This window comes from Podarcis bocagei, assembly GCF_964188305.1.
Source record: "Podarcis bocagei genome assembly, chromosome: 11".
Classification (NCBI taxonomy): domain Eukaryota; kingdom Metazoa; phylum Chordata; class Lepidosauria; order Squamata; family Lacertidae; genus Podarcis; species Podarcis bocagei.
In genome coordinates, this window is record NC_138136.1 from 808,280 (window position 1) to 822,906 (window position 14,627).

The following is a 14,627-nucleotide window of genomic DNA, read 5'->3' on the forward strand; positions in this document are numbered from 1 at the left end:
GTCATCTGCAAATTTGATCAGGATGCCCTTGAGTCCATCATCCAAGTCGTTGATAAAGATGTTGAATAAGACCGGGCCCAAGACAGAACCCTGTGGCACCCCACTAGTCACTCTTCTCCAGGATGAAGAGGAACCATTAATGAGCACCCTTTGGGTTCGGTCAGTCAGCCAGTTACAAATCCACTGAGTGGTAGCATAGTCAAGACCGCATTTTACCAGCTTCTTTACAAGAATATCATGGGGCACCTTGTCAAATGCCTTGCTGAAATCAAGGTAGGCTACATCCACTGCGTTCCCTTCATCTACCAGGCTTGTAATTCTGTCAAAAAACGAGATCAGGTTAGTCTGACATGACTTATTTTTCAGAAATCCATGCTGACTATTGGTGATCACAGCATTCCTTTCTAGGTGCTCACAGACTGTTTGCTTAATGATCTGCTCCAGAATCTTCCCTGGTATTGATGTCAGACTGACTGGGGGGTAATTATTTGGGTCCTCTCTTTTCCCCTTTTTGAAAATAGGGACAACATTTGCCCTCCTCCAGTCTGCTGGGACTTCGCCTGTTCTCCAGGAATTCTCAAAGATGACTGCCAGTGGTTCTGAGATCACATCTGCCAGTTCTTTTAATACTCTTGGATGCAGTTCATCTGGCCCTGGAGACTTGAATACATGTAAACTAGCCAAGTATTCTTGTACTATCTCCTTAGTTATTCTGGGCTGTGTTTCCTTTGCTGGATCATTTGCTCCAAATTCTTCAGGTCGGGCATTGTTTTCTTTTTCGGAGAAGACTGAGGCAAAGAAGGCATTGAGGAGTTCAGCCCTTTCTGTGTCCCCTGTTTGCATTTCACCATCTTCTCCTCTGAGTGACCCCACTGTTTCTTTGTTCTTCCTGTTGCTACAAACATACCCATAAAAGCCTTTTTTGTTGCTTTTAACCTCTCTAGCAAGCCTGAGTTCATTCTGTGCTTTAGCTTTTCTGACTTTGTGTCTACATGTGCTGGCTATTTGTTTGAATTCCTCTTTGGTGGTTTCCCCCCTTTTCCATTTTTTGTACACATCCTTTTTAAATCTTAACTCAGGTAAAAGTTCTTTAGATAGCCACCCTGGCTTCTTTAGGCACCTTCCATGTTTCCGTCTCATTGGTATTGCCTGACGTTGTGCTTTTACTATCTCCCTCTTAACAAACTCCCAGCCATCATGAACTCCCTTTCCTTTTAGTATTACTGTCCATGGGATCTCACCCAGCACTTCCCTAAGTTTTATGAAGTCGGCTTTCTTAAAGTCAAGAAATTGAGTCCTAGTATGCTTGGCTGCTCCTTTCCGCTGTATAGTAAACTTCAGAAGAGCATGATCACTCGCGCCTAATGATCCTTCCACCCCACTAACCAGGTCATCAACATTGGTTAGGACCAGATCTAAAATGGCTGTTCCTCTTGTTGCTTCTCCCACTTTCTGGACAATGAAGTTGTCTGCAAGGCCAGTGAGGAATCTGTTTGACCTTATGCTCTTGGCTGAGTTTGACGTCTGTCAGGGGTTCAGGAGCAGAGGCAAGAGCAAGGGAGGAAACAGAGAGCGAAGGGGAGGAGGCAGAAGAAAAGATGAGTGATGATGACGACCCGAGATCTCCGAGCCTTTCCAGTGAATCAGAGGGGACTCAGAGGAGAGCAGTTGGAAATCGGGACCAGCATCACCGCCAGAGAGCAGGGAAGAGGAAGGGAGCCAGGGAGCAAGCGCTGGCAGCTCACAACAGGAGGGAGGGCATGAGTCAGGAGTGGCCACACCTCCATCGGGGAGCGAAGAAACGGTCAGACGGAAAGTGGAAGGTTGGGCGCGCGCGCCAAGTTCAAATGCACAGGAAAGTGACGCAGTAGGCAGCCCTGAAAGAGAGCCAGGTCCTAAAGCCCGGCGCAAGGAGACAGGGGGGTCCGGGGGGTCGGCGTCAGAAGAATCCAGGAAGGAAGAGACCCCGGGGGGCAGAGGGACCCAGAGGAGAACAGTCAGGCGGAAAAGGTGGAGCAGGGCTAGGATATTAAGTTGGTGCACAAGGGGCGGAGACTCAGACGGAGCTTCGCCAATCTAGCCACTAGACGTAGAGTTGCACGCAGCAGCTTGAGAATGGAAACTGTAATTCAATAAAGACTTTTACTTAATGATCGCTGGCTAGCGTGATCCTCTGTGAGCTAGGATCTTGAAGCAGCTCTGACAGTAAGCTCCGTCTCATAATTGTGGGCATCTACAGCCTCGAGGAGAGGAGAGAAGCAGGTGCCTACTAGCGAGCTCACGAACGGCAGCCGACATGACGGCTGAGCAGCAGATAGCGGAACTCAGAGAAGCAGTGTCACAACTGAATGCCGAGGCTCTCGCATCCAGGAAGAGAGAGGAGGAGGCAGCTGCTGCCTGCAGGGATCTCCAGGTCAGGTTGGACATGCTTACGAAGCAAGGGCAACTGACACCCAGACAGGAGGGAATTGGGTTGGCGAGACGAACAGGCGGTCTGGTCTCTCACTTCGATGGGAACCTGCAACAGTACCCCAACTTTAGAGCAGACGTAATGTGCGCACTGCAACTGCTGAATAAAGACTTTAGAGATGAGCAAGAGAAAGTGGGATTCATCATGTCCCATTTGCATGGGGATGCTAAAGCATGGCTGCGCAATTTGTGGAGGGATAATGATCCGGCGCTCCAAAATGCGGATGCCTTTATTAAAGTGATGGATGGATGTTTTTTATCAAGCATTGACGTGGATCTTGCTCGGCAGCAGATACATGGACTGAAGCAAGGGAGGGCCAGCGTAAGGCAGTACCATGCCCGCTTTTTCGCTTTGGTCAGTGCCCTGGAATGGGACAGAGATTTGGCCCCTGTAAGAGACCTGTTTTGGGAGGGATTGCACGGCTCTGTTAAAGATGAAATTGCGAGGGGGGAGAGACCCCGGACCACGCAGGAGATCGTTCAGAGGGCGCTGGCGGTGGGGGTGCGGCTGGAAGAACGTCCGTGGAGCAGGGACGAAGGGCGTGGAGGGCGTGAACCAGCCAGGGGCTCATCCTTCCTTCCCAGAGAAGCAGCGCGTGCGCAATCCACGCCTCCGTCTGGAGGAGGGACAGAACCTATAGAGGTTGGAAGTGCAAGGGCTCAGTCAGCAGCCAGAGCCCTAGCGCCGACAACAGTGACGGCGAAGCCTCCTAGAGGGAACAGGAAGTGTTACATCTGCGAGGAGCCAGGGCATATGGCGAAAGAGTGTCCCTGGAGGCTCCGCATTTTGGAGCCTCAGCAATGGTAACTGCAGCAACGCAGCACGGAGAACCACAGCAGGGAAACGACGCAGTCTGGCTGGAGGAAGAGGCACTGGGGCCCAGCCAGACGTGTCAGTGAAGCAGTCCCCAGAGATTTTACAGCCCGTGAACCCCCTCCCGCCCAAACCAGTAGTGAGGCTCACCGCATCGCTCCAGCTGCCCAATGGAATCACCATGGACGTGCCAATCACCATTGACTCAGGAAGCAATGCGGACTTTATAGGACAAGACTTTGTCGACCGGCACGCTATACAGTTGCTGCCGGCCACGCTGCCCCTGCAGGTTGTCACGGTGGATGGCAGGGAGCTGCTCGGGGGGCAAGTGGTGAAGCAGACGCCACCAATGGTGATGCGACTTGGGAATCACAGGGAAATCATCAGCTTCAACGTCACTCAACTATCGGACACGCCCATTGTATTGGGCATGAGTTGGCTGGACAAGCACAGCCCAACGCTGGCGTGGTACCAGAGGCAGCTGACCTTCGGCTCTTCCTTTTGTGCTGAACACTGCATCGTGCCCCGGCAGGAAGGAGAGGAAGAGGAGACACAGCTGCTGCTAGGCACGCTGCAAGCGATTCCCCACAAGTACGCAGAATTTTTGGAGGTTTTCTGTGAGAAGGAGGCAGACAGGCTACCCCCTCACAGACCATATGACTGCAAAATTGACCTGCTGCCGGGGGCGGCGCTGCCTAAAGGGAAGCTGTATTCCATGTCTGAGGACGAACTGCAAGAACTCAAGGAGTTCATAGATCATAATTTGGAGCGCGGTTTCATCCGGGAGTCCAAGGCAGCGGGGGGCAGTCCTGTATTCTTTGTTAAGAAGCGGGACACGCCCCAAAAAAGACTTGTCGTGGACTATCGCATCTTAAACAGTGTGACCAAGCCATCAGACTTCCCCATGCCCCGGATCGACGACCTCCTCGCTAAGGTACGGAAGGGCAGCGTGTTCACCAAGTTAGACCTGCGAGGGGCGTACAACCTCATTCGCATGCGGGAAGGAGATGAGTGGAAGACAGCCATGTTCACGCCACTGGGCACCTACGAATATAGAGTTATGCCTTTTGGATTGCAAAATGGCTCCCACGTTTTTCAAGCATTCATGCATCACGTGCTGGCGGGACTTCTCTACAAGACGTGCGTCTGTTTCTTAGATGACATCCTGATCTTTTCGGAATCGCAGCAGGAGCATGACAGACACGTCAAGGAAGTGCTGAGCAGGCTAAAGCAGCATAGGCTCTACGCCAAGCTGGAGAAGTGCCAATTCGACGTGACTGAGGTGGATTTTCTGGGCTACAAGTTGTCTGACAAGGGGCTCGCCATGGACAGCGCCAAGGTGCGAGCGGTGTTGGATTGGAAAAGCCCACGCAACCGGAAGGAGGTCCAACGGTTTGTCGGCTTTGCGAACTTCTATCGCAAGTTTATCAAAGGCTTCGCTATGCAGACAGCGGCCATCACGGACACGCTTAGCTCCAAGAAAAAGAGGTTCATCTGGACAGAGCAGGCGGAGCAGTCCTTTCAGGCACTCAAGCGTCTCTTCGCGTCGGAAGAGCAGCTGCTGCATGTCGATCCCAGCAGGCCGATGAGGGTCGAGACAGACGCCTCGGACAGAGCCGTGGGGGCAGTCCTGCTGCAGAAAGACCCGCAGGGGGTTTGGCGGCCGGGAGCGTTTTACTCCAGGAAGCTCAGCAAGTCCGAGCAGAACTACACCATCTGGGACAGGGAGTTGCTGGCCATTCATGCAGCGTTCAAAGCCTGGAGGCACTTCCTGATCGGCGCCAAGCACACGGTGCAGGTTTGCACGGACCACAAGAATCTGGAGCACTGGCGCACGGCACAGTTCCTGAACCAGAGGCAGATACGTTGGGCTGAGTTCTTTGCGAACTTCGACTTCCGAATAGAGTATGTCCCGGGGGACACCAACATCATGGCGGACGCTCTCTCCCGTAAGCCACAGTATCTGGAGGACGCAACGCCAGCGGCCGCCATGCACATCTTCGCACCAACAGTGTGGGCGTGCGCCGCGGCAACCGTGGACCTGGAGGCGGTGCGATGGGCGTTGCAGGATGACTCCTTCGCGCAAGCAAAGATGGCAGAGGTGCAAAGGGGCACGGCAGCGACCGACGGGTTCCAGCTGAGAGATGGATTGCTCATCCGTAAAGGGGCCATCTACGTGCCGGGAGACGAACTTCGCGCCAAGGTGCTGCAGCAGCTGCACGACGCGCCCACTGCCGGGCACTTTGGCAAGGAGAAGACGGTGGAATTAGTCGCCAGGGATTTCTGGTGGCCCGGAATGAGAGGGGAGGTCGCGGACTACGTGGCGAGGTGTGACACCTGCCAGAGGGCCAAGCCAGTGCACAGACCGCCGGCCGGACTGTTGGAACCGCTGCAAACTCCGGGCGAACCATGGGAGAGAGTGGCCCTGGACTTTGTCACGGATCTGCCCAGCTCGAGGGGCAAGACGGCAGTGCTGGTGGTGGTGGACTTGTTTTCCAAGATGGCACATTTCATTCCGTGCGCTAAGGTGGCCACGGCGGAGCAAACCGCCAAACTGTTCATAGACCACGTGTTCAAGGTTCACGGTCTGCCACGGTCTATTCTGTCCGACCGGGGGCGGCAGTTCATCTCGAATTTCTGGCAGAAGCTGATGGGCTTCCTGAACGTCAAGATCAACCTGGCATCGGCGAGACACCCGCAGACCAACGGGCAAGCGGAGCGGGTCAATGCCATCATGCAGCAGTACCTGAGATGTTATGCGAATCAACAGCCTGCGACGTGGGTGGATTACCTGCCGCTCGCCGAGTTCGCCTACAACAACACAAAGCACGTGTCCACGGGGGTCACGCCGTTCTTCGCCAACAACGGGAGGCACCCCAGAACCTTCCCGGGACTGGAAAGAATGGGGGAGGGGGAGCCGCAGACAGCAGATGCGTTCGCGTCAGAGTTGCAGGAAGTCCACGATCAGCTGCGGCGGCACCTGGAGCTGGCCAAACACGCATACAAGGTACAAGCGGACAAACACAGAAGGGTTGGCGAAGAGATCCATGTGGGAGACTGGGTCTGGTTAGCAGCCCACGCAGTGCCGGCCAGGTCGTTGGCCAAGAAGAAACTAGGGCATAAGCAACTGGGGCCCTACCAAGTCGAAGAGCAGGTCAACCCGGTAGCTTTCAGGCTGGCGCTTCCGGAGGGTTCCAGAATGCATCCGGTGTTCCACAGATCGGTGCTCACTCCCTACAAGGCACCGCACAGGTTTCAGGAACCCAGAACGGCACCGAGTCCACTCAGAGAAAGAACCGGGCACGCGGGAGTGGCACAGGAGGAGCGCATCAATGAAGTCACGGAGATTTTGGACTCCAGATGGGGGGAAGAGGGGGTAGAATACTTTCTCGCCAAGGAGGGCACCCCGGCCAGTGCGAACAGCTGGGTGCCGGGCTACGCCTTGGACGAACCTCTGCTCAAAGACGAGTTTCATGCCCTCTTCCCACATAGGCCAATGCCAGAAGACTTTTTTGACGACTGGCTTTTCACGCCCACGCTTTCTGCCAGCACGTTCCAGGGGTTCGACTCGGACGAGGACCCGATACGAGACGCCCGTTCCCCGGAGGGGTCACCCTCGGGATCTGCCTCAGAACCCTCGTATTGGTGGGACGACAGACCAGAGGAGCAGTGGCGCAGGAAGTGGCTGGAAGGTCCAGGACGAGCAACGCCGCCAGGAGGAAGTGAGGGAGAGACGGACATGGACGTTTTCGGGGACGACCCTGGTTTCGAGCACGGCGGCACAGAGATGGAAGCGGAGGTGACCGTCGTCGACGAGGGCAGGGAGGAAGAACCGGGAGACTTCAGATGGAGGCCCGCCACGGGAAGCGAACGGTATCCGACGTTCGTCCCTTTGACACAGCAGCACCCAGCTCCCGCACCGAAAGGAGGGGAGGGGGGAACGGGGGGCTTCGAGGGGGGGATGGATGTCAGGGGTTCAGGAGCAGAGGCAAGAGCAAGGGAGGAAACAGAGAGCGAAGGGGAGGAGGCAGAAGAAAAGATGAGTGATGACGACGACCCGAGATCTCCGAGCCTTTCCAGTGAATCAGAAGATTCACAGAAAGGAGCACCAGTGGCCAGGGCAAGGGGGGAGTCTAGGGGGGCACCCCAGGAAGATAGAGCCAGAGGGGACTCAGAGGAGAGCAGTTGGAAATCGGGACCAGCGTCACCGCCAGAGAGCAGGGAAGAGGAAGGGAGCCAGGGAGCAAGCGCTGGCAGCTCACAACAGGAGGGAGGGCATGAGTCAGGAGTGGCCACACCTCCATCGGGGAGCGAAGAAACGGTCAGACGGAAAGTGGAAGGTTGGGCGCGCACGCCAAGTTCAAATGCACAGGAAAGTGACGCAGTAGGCAGCCCTGAAAGAGAGCCAGGTCCTAAAGCCCGGCGCAAGGAGACAGGGGGGTCCGGGGGGTCGGCGTCAGAAGAATCCAGGAAGGAAGAGACCCCGGGGGGCAGAGGGACCCAGAGGAGAACAGTCAGGCGGAAAAGGTGGAGCAGGGCTAGGATATTAAGTTGGTGCACAAGGGGCGGAGACTCAGACGGAGCTTCGCCGATCTAGCCACTAGACGTAGAGTTGCACGCAGCAGCTTGAGAATGGAAACTGTAATTCAATAAAGACTTTTACTTAATGATCGCTGGCTAGCGTGATCCTCTGTGAGCTAGGATCTTGAAGCAGCTCTGACAATGTCCAACAAATATCCGGGTAATTGAAGTCCCCCATTACTACTATCTCCCTTCCTTTTGCATGCTTGGCCATCTGTTCCAGGAAGGCATCATCTATGTCCTCCGTTTGGCTTGGGGATCTATAGTAAACTCCCACAATGAGGTCTCTGTTATTCTTCTCTCCCTTAATTTTGACCCAAATGCTCTCACTTTGGCTTTGAGGTTCTAAATCTTGGATCTCTTCACAGGTATACACATCCCTGACATATAACGCCACTCCTCCTCCTTTCTTGTCTGGTCTGTTTCTCTGAAATAAATTGTATCCCCCCATTATTACATTCCAATCGTGGGACTTATCCCACCAGGTTTCAGTGATGCCTATTATGTCATATTTAGAGATCTCATTGTGGGAGTTTACTATAGATCCCCAAGCCAAACGGAGGACATAGATGATGCCTTCCTGGAACAGATGGCCAAGCATGCAAAAGGAAGGGAGATAGCAGTAATGGGGGACTTCAATTACCCGGATATTTGTTGGATGTCAAACTCAGCCAAGAGCATAAGGTCAAACAGATTCCTCACTGGCCTTGCAGACAACTTCATTGTCCAGAAAGTGGGAGAAGCAACAAGAGGAACAGCCATTTTAGATCTGGTCCTAACCAATGTTGATGACCTGGTTAGTGGGGTAGAAGTGGAAGGATCATTAGGCGCGAGTGATCATGCTCTTCTGAAGTTTACTATACAGCGGAAAGGAGCAGCCAAGCATACTAGGACTCAATTTCTTGACTTTAAGAAAGCCGACTTCATAAAACTTAGGGAAGTGCTGGGTGAGATCCCATGGACAGTAATACTAAAAGGAAAGGGAGTTCATGATGGCTGGGAGTTTGTTAAGAGGGAGATAGTAAAAGCACAACGTCAGGCAATACCAATGAGACGGAAACATGGAAGGTGCTTAAAGAAGCCAGGGTGGCTATCTAAAGAACTTTTAACTGAATTAAGATTAAAAAAGGATGTGTACACAAAATGGAAAAGCCAGCACATGTAGACACAAAGTCAGAAAAGCTAAAGCACAGAATGAACTCAGGCTGGCTAGAGAGGTTAAAAGCAACAAAAAAGGCTTTTATGGGTATGTCTGTAGCAAAAGGAAGAACAAAGAAACAGTGGGGTCACTCAGAGGAGAAGATGGTGAAATGCAAACAGGGGACACAGAAAGGGCTGAACTCCTCAATGCCTTCTTTGCCTCAGTCTTCTCCGATAAAGAAAACAATGCCCGACCTGAAGAATTTGGAGCAAATGATTCAGCAAAGGAAATACAGCCCAGAATAACTAAGGAGATAGTACAAGAATACTTGGCTAGTTTAAATGTATTCAAGTCTCCAGGGCCAGATGAACTGCATCCAAGAGTATTAAAAGAACTGGCAGATGTGATCTCAGAACCACTGGCAGTCATCTTTGAGAATTCCTGGAGAACAGGCGAAGTCCCGGCAGACTGGAGGAGGGCAAATGTTGTCCCTATTTTCAAAAAGGGGAAAAGAGAAGACCCAAATAATTACCGCCCAGTCAATCTGACATCAATACCAGGGAAGATTCTGGAGCAGATCATTAAGCAAACAGTCTGTGAGCACCTAGAAAGGAATGCTGTGATCACCAATAGTCAGCATGGATTTCTGAAAAATAAGTCATGTCAGACTAACCTGATCTCGTTTTTTGACAGAATTACAAGCCTGGTAGATGAAGGGAACGCAGTGGATGTAGCCTACCTTGATTTCAGCAAGGCATTTGACAAGGTGCCCCATGATATTCTTGTAAAGAAGCTGGTAAAATGTGGTCTTGACTATGCTACCACTCAGTGGATTTGTAACTGGCTGACTGACCGAACCCAAAGGGTGCTCATCAATGGTTCCTCTTCATCCTGGAGAAGAGTGACTAGTGGGGTGCCACAGGGTTCTGTCTTGGGCCCGGTCTTATTCAACATCTTTATCAACGACTTGGATGATGGACTCAAGGGCATCCTGATCAAATTTGCAGATGACACCAAACTGGGAGGGGTGGCTAACACCCCAGAGGACAGGATCACACTTCAAAACGACCTTGACAGATTAGAGAACTGGGCCAAAACAAACAAGATGAATTTTAACAGGGAGAAATGTAAAGTATTGCACTTGGGCAAAAAAAATGAGAGGCACAAATACAAGATGGGTGACACCTGGCTTGAGAGCAGTACATGTGAAAAGGATCTAGGAGTCTTGGTTGACCATAAACTTGACATGAGCCAACAGTGTGACGCGGCAGCTAAAAAAGCCAATGCAATTCTGGGCTGCATCAATAGGAGTATAGCATCTAGATCAAGGGAAGTAATAGTGCCACTGTATTCTGCTCTGGTCAGACCTCACCTGGAGTACTGTGTCCAGTTCTGGGCACCACAATTCAAGAAGGACACTGACAAACTGGAACGTGTCCAGAGGAGGGCAACCAAAATGGTCAAAGGCCTGGAAACGATGCCTTATGAGGAACGGCTAAGGGAGCTGGGCATGTTTAGCCTGGAGAAGAGGAGGTTAAGGGGTGATATGATAGCCATGTTCAAATATATAAAAGGATGTCACATAGAGGAGGGAGAAAGGTTGTTTTCTGCTGCTCCAGAGAAGCGGACACGGAGCAATGGATCCAAACTACAAGAAAGAAGATTCCACCTAAACATTAGGAAGAACTTCCTGACAGTAAGAGCTGTTTGACAGTGGAATTTGCTGCCAAGGAGTGTGGTGGAGTCTCCTTTTTTGGAGGTCTTTAAGCAGAGGCTTGACAACCATATGTCAGGAGTGCTCTGATGGTGTTTCCTGCTTGGCAGGGGGTTGGACTCGATGGCCCTTGTGGTCTCTTCCAACTCTATGATTCTATGATTCTATGATTCTATGTTAAGGTTAGCAACAACCCGCTCCTTTAAGAAAATATGGGCAGGGGGAGGGAGAAAAAGTGTAAATTTCCTTTTCTCGCACCAAAAACCTTCCTACACCCACTGGGAGTGCCAAACAGCTCAAAAAGGTACATTTTGTTATGGGTCCCCCACTTGTAAAGGTAAAGGGGACCCCTGACCATTAGGTCCAGTTGTGGCCGACTCTGGGGTTACAGCGCTCATCTCGCTCTATAGGCCGAGGGAGCCGGCGTACAGCTTCCGGATCATGTGGCCAGCATGACCAAGCTGCTTCTGGCAAACCAGAACAGTGCACGGAAATGCCGTTTACCTTCCTGCTGGAGTGGTACCTACTTATCTACTTGCACTTCGACGTGCTTTTGAACTGCTAGGTTGGCAGGAGCTGGGACTGAGCAACGGGAGCTCACCGCATCGCGGGGATTCGAACCGCCGACCTTCTGATTGGCAAGCCCTAGGCTCTGTGGTTTAACCCACAGCGCCACCTGCGTCCCTCCCCCACTTGTACAAATATAATAAAAGTTAAAGAAACTCCCAAGGGTGCTAATGTGCCATTAGCAAAAACCAAGCAGTCTGGTGGCTCCTCAAGGCCCAGTGTCAGTGGGTTACATTTCTCTCTTCACAGTAATTGCCACTTCACACTGCTGACATTTTTATGGTCTTTATTTACAAGTATTTACAGAAGTCATCACGAGCTAATCACCATTAGTCTGACTCTGTTGAATCAGATACCACCAATGACCTCTTCCTCCTTTTCCAGCACCTAAAGTGTGGGAACTTTATGACTCTCCTCTCCCTTTGCCTCTTCTCCTTGTGTCTGGTGGGAGCTGCCGTAAATCTCCCTCCTCCCTCCAATTCAGAGCTTAACTCTTGCGGTGCTTGTGAGGCTGCTGGTTCACTTCCCCCTCTTTCCTGATCCCCTGCGTTTACAGAGTCTAACATTTCCCTGCTGGGCTCTCCTATCCCCTCCTCTGCTGACACACATTCCTCTGCTGCTTCTGGTTCTAACCCAAAAGCTCTCTTCTGTTAAGTTGTGGGCGAAAATATCAGACGACACAGCGATTCTTCAACAGCTCTTGTTTATTCAGAGGCCAGAATAGAACTGAACTGAAGAGCTCAGTCAGCCTGCTTATATAGACCTCCAGAACAACGTAACTGTTGCAACTTTCTAAAACTATCCAATCACTGAACGTCACTTTTGATCCTTCATTTGCATACAAACTATCCAATCACTGAACGTCACTTTCGATCCTTCATTTGCATAACTATCTACAGTATCCCCCTGCTGGCCCAGGGTGAGAACTTCAGTACATAGCATCTTCCATGTCAGGGGATTCTAAACGTACTGATTCTGCCCTGGCACCTAGTCTATACGTTCTTGATGCATGGTCCAGGTGGACCAACCCAGTGCTCCACTTGAACTGACAAAACTCTGGAACTATTTCCTGCAAAGTATGGGGAAGGATGAATTTATCTTTGTGAGGAAGGATCTCTGTCATTAAAATGAATGTATTGCCAAGAATGCTATTTTTATTCCAATCAATACCAGTGGTCAGAGGAGCAGAACACTTTAAGCATTGGCAAAAGGACATTTCTAAATTTATCTGGCAGGGGGGAAAGCCCAGAATTAAATATAAACTACTAGACGCCTCCTTCTTGGGAGAAAAGCAAAGACAAACCTAGACAGCATCTTAAAAAGCAGAGATATCACCTTGCCAACAAAGGTCTGTATAGTAAAAGCTATGGTTTTCCCAGTAGTGATGTATGGAAGTGAGAGCTGGACCATAAAGAAGCCTGATTGCCGAAGAATTGATGTTTTTGAATTCTGGTGCTGGAGGAGACTCTTGAGAGTCCCATGGACTGCAAGAAGTTCAAACCTATCCATTCTTAAGGAAATCAGCCCTGAGTGCTTACTGGAAGGACAGATTGTGAAGTTGAGGCTCCAATACTTTGGCCACCTCATGAGAAGACTCCCTGGAAAAGACCCTGATGTTGCGAAAGATGGAGGGCACAAGGAGAAGGGGACGACAGAGGATGAGATGGTTGGACAGTGTTCTCGAAGCTACCAGCATGAGTTTGACCAAACTGCGGGAGGCAGTGGAAGACAGGAGTGCCTGGCATGCTCCGGTCCATGGGGTCATGAAGAAGAAGAAGAAGAGTTTGGATTTGATATCCCGCCTTTCACTCCCTTTAAGGAGTCTCAAAGCGGCTAACACTCTCCTTTCCCTTCCTCCCCCACAACAAACACTCTGTGAGGCAAGTGGGGCTGAGAGACTTCAAAGAAGTGTGACTGGCCCAAGGTCACCCAGCAGTTGCATGTGGAGGAGCAGAGACGCGAACATGATGATATAAGGTACTTATTAACGGATTGGCTACAATATCACCAATTAAGTGACATATTTAGGAGTGACAAAGGAGTGGGCTTTGGGAAAGAATTCTCAAGGTTTGAAAAAGAATTATTGGAGAACAATGAGAAGTTATTATCAAAAATGTATAAGCTACTGTTAGAATGGAACACTAAGGATGAAGAAGTTAAAGCTGTAATGATACACTGGGCAAAAGATGTGGTAATAATATACAATTTAGCTTATGGGAGAAGTTGTGGAAAGAGGACGTAAAATTTACGGCTTGTTGTACACTGAAAGAAAACTATATGAAAATGATGTACCGTTGGTACAGTGGTGCCTCGCAAGATGAAATTAATCCGTTCCGCGAGTCTCTTCGTCTTGCGGTTTTTTTGTCTTGCGAAGCATGGCTATTAGCGGCTATTAGCGGCTATTAACAGCTTAGCGGCTTTAAGAAAAAGGAAACAAACTCGCAAGAACTCGCAAGACGTTTCGTCTTGTGAAGCAAGCCCATAGGGAAATTCGTCTTGTGGAACGACTCAAAAAACGGAAAACTCTTTCGTCTAGCGAGTTTTTCGTCTTGCGAGGTACCACTGTATTTGACTCCAGTAAGGCTAGCAAAAATGTATAAAAACACTTCCAACATGCTGGAAGTGTAAACATAAAGAAGGTACTTTCTACCACATGTGCTGGACATGTAAAACAGTAAAAGACTTCTGGGAGATGATATATAATGAATTGAAAAAAATGTTTAAGATAACTTTTATCAAAAAACCAGAAGGCTTTTTACTAGGGTTAACAGGAGACGAAATACCAAAATATTTAAAAAGACTATTTATTTATTTATTTATTTATTTATGTATGCAACAACAGCCACAAGAATGCTACTCACCCAGAAGTGGGAGGAAGAGAAAGCCCCAACCAAAGAAGGAGTGGATAACCAAGATGATGGACTACGTCAAAATGGCAAAGATGACCGGGAAGATGATAAAAAATTAGTCAAGAGTGGGAAAAATAATAGAATATCTTAAAGACCATTGTAGATACTTGAAAACGTTAGCAGGATTGTTATAACACTTATAATGTAATATGATTTAAGGTAAAAAAGCGATAAAATGGATTAGAAAAACGTAATTAGATGTGATAGAAATAGGGGGAAATTGGAAACCAGGGGTGGGGGGAGGTCCGAGGGATTTAAGTAATCCCAGAAGTGTACAAATTAAAAATGATGTGAATGTATAAGAATATTGTTTTAAAAATGAAAATAAAATATTTTTTTAAAAAGGAACTTGACAATACATCCTTTGACCCAAGCGATATAAATAAAAGTGGCGGGCGTGTGAGTGAAGGCTTCCAAGGCGGGGCTTCTAGC

At 50.0% G+C, this 14,627-nt stretch overlaps 1 protein-coding gene across 1 annotated transcript in view; it reads left to right on the top strand.

Annotated features, from left to right (window-relative positions):
• PGM5 (phosphoglucomutase 5) overlaps positions 1-14,627 on the top strand; it is a 168,434-nt gene that overhangs the window by 53,902 nt on the left and 99,905 nt on the right. The gene's annotated exons all lie outside the window — the stretch shown is intronic.